Source organism: Chrysochloris asiatica, unplaced genomic scaffold (genome assembly GCF_000296735.1).
Source record: "Chrysochloris asiatica unplaced genomic scaffold, ChrAsi1.0 scaffold00323, whole genome shotgun sequence".
In the NCBI taxonomy this organism is placed as follows: domain Eukaryota; kingdom Metazoa; phylum Chordata; class Mammalia; order Afrosoricida; family Chrysochloridae; genus Chrysochloris; species Chrysochloris asiatica.
In genome coordinates this window covers 2278645-2284806 of record NW_006408841.1, presented here as the reverse complement: position 1 = coordinate 2284806, position 6162 = coordinate 2278645, and the positions used below count along the sequence as shown (strand labels likewise).

The following is a 6162-nucleotide window of genomic DNA, read 5'->3' as shown; positions in this document are numbered from 1 at the left end:
TTTTAAAAAAAGCTAAAGTGGATAAAGAGAAATACTTTTAACTGATGGAGGGGATTATAATCAATGTAATGAAACAAGTTATATGAATTGTTGAATATGAAACTGATGATGTGCCCTGTAAACTTTCATTCACTCAATCCACAATAAAAACCTTAAATTAAACAAACAAACAAACAAAAGAACATTGCTACTGTTGGTCAGCGCCTGGTTCCGAAGACAGGGACCCAAATATAGGATTTCCAGGGAGAGGCCAGTGGGTTTGAACCGCCGGCATCACGATCAATGTTAGTTTGGTAGCGCAAAACTGGAATGCCAGGCAAGGGGCTGAGAGAGGACAACAGCACTTCATCCTGTCCACCTGCGAATGCGGGAAAGAACCTAACATCCACAGAGCTTTTCTGCAGCCAGCGCGGAATCCCATCCAGTGCCACACGTTTGTTTACAGTTCATCTGCAGGCTAGCCAGGTCACCACTGCACATAAGGGGGTCCCCCACGAGGTCCCCTAGGACAACTACCCACTGTGCACCCAGGCCCTCCCAAATCCAGACTGCCAGTCCTCCAGACCCAATGCCACCAGGACGCCGACTCATGCAAAGCACACAGTTGCAGGAGACCCTAAGCCCGCCATCCTCTTCCAACCCCCATACCTCCTCACCTGCTGCAACATGACAGTCCTGCGCCAGCCCCACTTCCAGGCAGCACGTCAGCGCGTCCCAGATTGGGAGATGGCACAGGGCAGTAGAGGGCAAAGTACAAACGCCACGCCTTCCCCACTTCCGCTTTGAGGCCCTCACGGGAGGAGTAACTCCAGGAGCCTGGCTTGCCTGGGCAATCCAAAGAAAGGAAAACTGATGAAGTACTGGAATCCGGGCTGGGGAAGTGCTTACTGGTTTGTTGTGGAAATCTGTTGTTTACCATTATTTTGTAAAACTCATTTTGTTGGAATGTTTTATAACATACAGCCCTCCACATTACTGCTTTTGTACTTTAAGTTTTAGAAGCAATTCTAAAAATATCCTGCCCTGTTTTTCTGGGGGAGCATGAATGGCTCCCATATGATAAGCACTGATTGTGAACCTCAAAATCCACGGTTTGAACCCACCAGCCGCTCCTCAGAAGAAAGACGAAGCTTTCTGCTCCTGCAAAGATTTTTTTTTTTTTTTTAAAGCCTTGGAAACCTTCCATAGTGTTGTTATGAGTTGGAACCGACTTCAAGGTAATTAACAACTACATTACTGGGACTTCCTTGGAAACCCTGCACAGGGCCGCTATGAGTTAGAACCCACTCGACAGCATTTAAACAACAACTATAGGGTTTCCTTGGAAACCCTATGCAGGTTCTCTATGGGTCGGAACTGACTCGACAGCGCTTAACAACAATATAGGGTTTCTGAGAGTGTAAATCCTTACTGGAGCAAACAGACTCATCTTTCTCAATGTCTAACCCACACAGCCACCTGGACTCCTTATCTATATCATGCGCTGTCTGGTGATGGTTGCATACCACCAATTGGTTGGACTCATAGAGACAGTGCTCTGCATACGCTTATGAAGCTGTAAATCCTTAGGGCACAGCCATCGTCATCCATCTCACACAGAGCAGCTGCTGATCTTTATTGGCAGCAGCCAATCTTGCCTTTGCAGTCCATTGCTTATCCCAAGAGGCATTATTGCTTTAAGCCCAACCTTCACTAACTGGTAACTGTAATCTTGTGCAGCGAAGCACAAAGAAATGGCGCTGTTGGGTAAGCACTGGACTGCTAACCACAAGGTTGGTGATTCAAACCCACTTGCCTCTCTTTGCAAACCCTGTACTGGGTCACTATGAGTCGACACGGTCTCGATGGCACTTAACAAGTCATCTTTGTCCCTGCTGATAGAAATGATGCTGTAGATTGAATGGTAGGATTTTACAATATCAAGGATATTTAAGGAGTCCTGAAGTGGCACTGTAGATTAATGAACTAGACTGTGATTGGTTTTAACAGCAAGGTTGGCAATTTGACTCACCAGCCACTCCTCGGAAAACTTATACATGGTCACTATGAGTCACTATAAGTGGAACTTAACAACAACAAACAGAATGTTTATATCTTTGAGAATGAAAAGTGTTAAAGAACAAAGATACATCCATGCAGGTACAGGGTTGCATGAGTTGGTATCGACTCAAAGGTACACAACCAATTCCCTATCATATTTGCATTATAATTATGTTTAATTAACTAAAGATGAATCATTAAGGGTGGAATTAAAACATAATGGAAATTTCCCACAAGCTTTTTGAAGCCCACTCTTATTTTAGCAGTTTCTACTGGGAAGAAGTGGGGTAGAGTTTGACATTTTAATTTAATTCAGTTTTAAATTTATTTAATTACCAAAGTCTGGGGGTGGGAGGTGAGGATTGAAGTTTCATTGCATCCTAGTATGTCTATATGGGAGTGTGGAGGCTCCAAAAGATAAGCATTGAACTGTGAACCACAGCATCTGTAGTTTGAGCTCTCAAGCTGCTCCATGGATTTTTGCTTCTGAAAATATTAAAAATAAAAAATAAAAATAAGAAAAGAAGCCTCTAAAACTGTATATAGCCAGGGTGGGGGATGTCCAGTCCTCAGGCCATATGAGACCCGCAAAATCATTTTGTCTGGACCTACCAAGGCAACCTTGGTTCCAGCCATCCCATTGTTGTTGTTAAGTGCTGTAGAGTCAGTTCTGACTCATAGTGACCCTGTAGAGAGGAGCAGCTGGTGAGTTTGAACCATCAGCTTTGTGGTTCAAACCAACACATTTAGAGTGAGTTAATTAAAGGTTTGACCAAATATAGCAGGCTACATTTTAAGTTGATAATTTTGTATGGCCCACAAATCATGTTATACATTTTGGCAGAAAAAAGGTTCCCACCTCAGAGGTCTAAGGATATGTGTTTAATATTCTGCATAGAATATTTCTTTTTCTGCTTGTAGCAACTTCTCATCTTTGTACCAGGGAAATAGTTATATACTATGTATTTGGAATCTTTGTTTTTTTTTTTTTTTTTACTTGTTTGTTTAATAGCACGTATTGAGGCATAGTCTTATCTACTGTTCAAAAAATGTATTCTGTTTAAAATAGTAGGACAGGATTCATGCTTCACCTGTTTACCAAATTGGTTGGTGGATAGTTGAGAATGGTTTCCACCTTCCTGAAAGGTTAGGATGTAAATGATCAAGAAACCAAGCACTGACTAAAACAATGCTTAAAGAAACTCTTCATCTGTCCCGCTGAAACTGACTGGGATTGAACTCTTTTACCTGTGGATAACATGGCTGCCTTCTGGAGAAGATGAGGCTTGTGAGGTTTAAGGGAGAGAGGCTGATGGGACACAGTTTGTTTACTGGATACAGCATTCCGTAGACTATGAACCTGAGTATTAGACACAGCATCAGCGAGACCACTGCCTTCCTTTTCCTCCTCTTTATCCTTGTTCTTCTTTTGTTTAGTTTGTACCTGAGAGTGCTGCCACTTTACATTCTCAAACTGGAACGTGATAGTATTGCTCTAGATGTTGATCACCATCCTGAGACCAAAACAATAAGATTGCTCACAAAAAGATTGTGGAGACCACTACTGCCCAGCCTCCAAAAGATGCACTTCAATGACTATTCCAGCCCATGCTTTGACTAAGGGCACAGTGTCCAGGAGGAGCTACATAACAGGGTAAAGTAGGGTGTTGGAGGGTTTGAAGTAGTAAAAGGTGGCAGCCTCACAGCAGGTATGGTTAGCTTTGATCTACTTTCTTCAGAAATAAATGTGAATAAGGTGTTTTGCATTGTTTTTCAAGTTAAAATGTCTAAACAATGCATGTTAGATCCTGGAGTGAGTGACAAGTATGAAGCGTGACCAAGGCACACAAAAATCAGTTGTCACAGGGAGAAAAATGTGGAACAGAAACTCCAATTCTTAAAAATTTCAGATTTACTGGACTAGCAGAGATTGGAGGGGGGTGGGGGTGTTCCCTGAGACTACTGCCCTGTGATATTTAAACTAAGCTGGAAACTAAACCCTGAGATCACCTTAAGTACTGTACTTAAAAAAAAAAAAAAATCTATATGAGACTAACCAGACAGTTGTTACTTTAAAATAAAGATGAGAAAGTAAAGGGGCAGGTGAATGGAAACACAAACAAGCAGACGAGATGTAAATAATGAGAATGTTTATGCATCATGAAGAATATATCCACTGCCATGGAACAATTTATGTAGAAATTGTTGAATGGGAACCTAAACTGCTATATAAACCTTTACAGAAAACACAGTAAGATGCTGTTTTATTTTATTTTTTTTAATCACAAAAATCAGATAGTACTGTGTCAAATGGTGACCCCATGTGTGCCATAGTAGATAGAACTCTGCCCCACAGAGTTTCCAATGGCTGGTGTCTCAGAAGTAGACCCCCGTCCTATTCTTCCTAGGTGCCTCTGGGTGGATTGGACCTGCAAAGTTTTGGCTATCCTTTTCCATCCTGCACATTTTGTTGTTGTTGTGAAGTGCCGTCGAGTCAGTTCCAAGCCATAGTGACCCTGTATAGAGTTTCCAAGGAACAGCTGGTGAGTTTGAACCACCAACCTTGCAGTTAAAAAAGCTTTGCAATCTGGTGCAGTAGCCCACAGTGCCACACCAGGACTCCTACCCTGAACAAAGACATCTTGAAATGTTTGATTTTTATGTACAGCATCCAAACCCAGTGTTTGTATGGCTGTGATAGTAATGATGTGGAAACCATCCCTCCCTTTCAGACCTTCCAACTCACTCTGCTAACAGTGTCTCTCCATGCTTTCAGACACAATGTTGGTACTTTATATAAAACAGGATGATTTCTAGCTTCCCCGATGCCCACTTTCATGCCCTGGTAGGAAAAGCATTTCCAAACTTGGCTTCCCAGTACTGATTCCCCCCAGCCACAACATTCACAAAGCAAGTGTTTTTTTTTTCCTCTCTGTGTCCAGACCTACAAAGCATACCTCAGAGATATTGTGGGTTTGAATCCAGGCCGTCACAATAAAGTGAGTATAGCAATAAAGCAAGTCACACAATTTTTTTTTTTTTTTTTTGGTTTCTCAGTGCATATAAAAGTGATGTTTGCACCATACTTTAGTCTATTAGGAGTCCTGGTGTGGCACTGTTGGGTAAAGCACTGGACCACAAGGTCAGTTTCAAACACAAGGTCAGCGATTCAAATTCACCTGCCATTCCTTGGAAACCTGATACAGGGTCATTGTGAGTTGCAACTAACTCAACAGCACTTAACAACAACAGTCTATTCAGTGTGCAATAGTATTATGAAAAGGTTTTAAATATTGTGAGAATCATCAAAATGGGACACAGACATGAAGTGACACAGACATTTCCATACTGCTGGAAAAATGGTGTGTCCTGGTTTCTGAACTCACGTGCTCAGTTCTCTCTCACTGGAACTCTTGCTTCTGCCAATCCCCACTCCCTGTAAGTCTGCAATACAAGTGGCACATTGGAGGCAGCTATGGAGGCTTTAGGCAGCTGAATGCATGATCAGGGAGTAATTGGAGACTCTGTAGAACCAAGGTCCTTGCAGAAACCATCCAAAATCAGTTGCCATCAAGTCAACTCTGATTCATGGTAACCCCATATGTGTCAGAATAAAGTTTTCAATGGCTGGTTTTTCAGAAGCAGATCACAAGTCCTTTCCTCTGAGGCATCTCTTGGTAGACTCAAACCACCAGCCTTTTGGTTAGCCAAGCACATTACCTGTTTGTACCACCCAGGGATGCAGCAAACCATGTTTCCTCATTTTATGACACACCTCCCTCAAAAAAAAAAAAAAGATTTGTCCAAATGCCCAGAGTAAATTAAAAGTTAAAATAAATTTTCTGATTAGTTCTTGATTGCTAAGTTTTGTAGCGTAGTTGTTACAGTTCGGGCTGCTAACCTCAAGGTCAACAGTTTGAAACTAGCAGTTGTTCCATGGGAGAAAGATGAAGCTTTCTGCTCCTGTAAAGATTTATAGCCTTGGAAACCCTTTACAAGGTTGCTATGAGTTGGAATCAACTCCACAACACACAACCACCACCACCACCAAGTTTTGTAGGAAGTCAAATCGTTGTTGTTGTTCTGTACAGTAGAGTTGATTTCCAAGGAGCAGCTGGTGAG

At 42.1% G+C, this 6162-nt stretch overlaps 1 pseudogene; it reads right to left on the bottom strand.

Moving 5' to 3' along the window:
* Positions 1–652: 652 nt before the first annotated feature.
* LOC102834788 overlaps positions 653–6162 on the bottom strand; it is an 88136-nt pseudogene continuing 82626 nt past the window's right edge.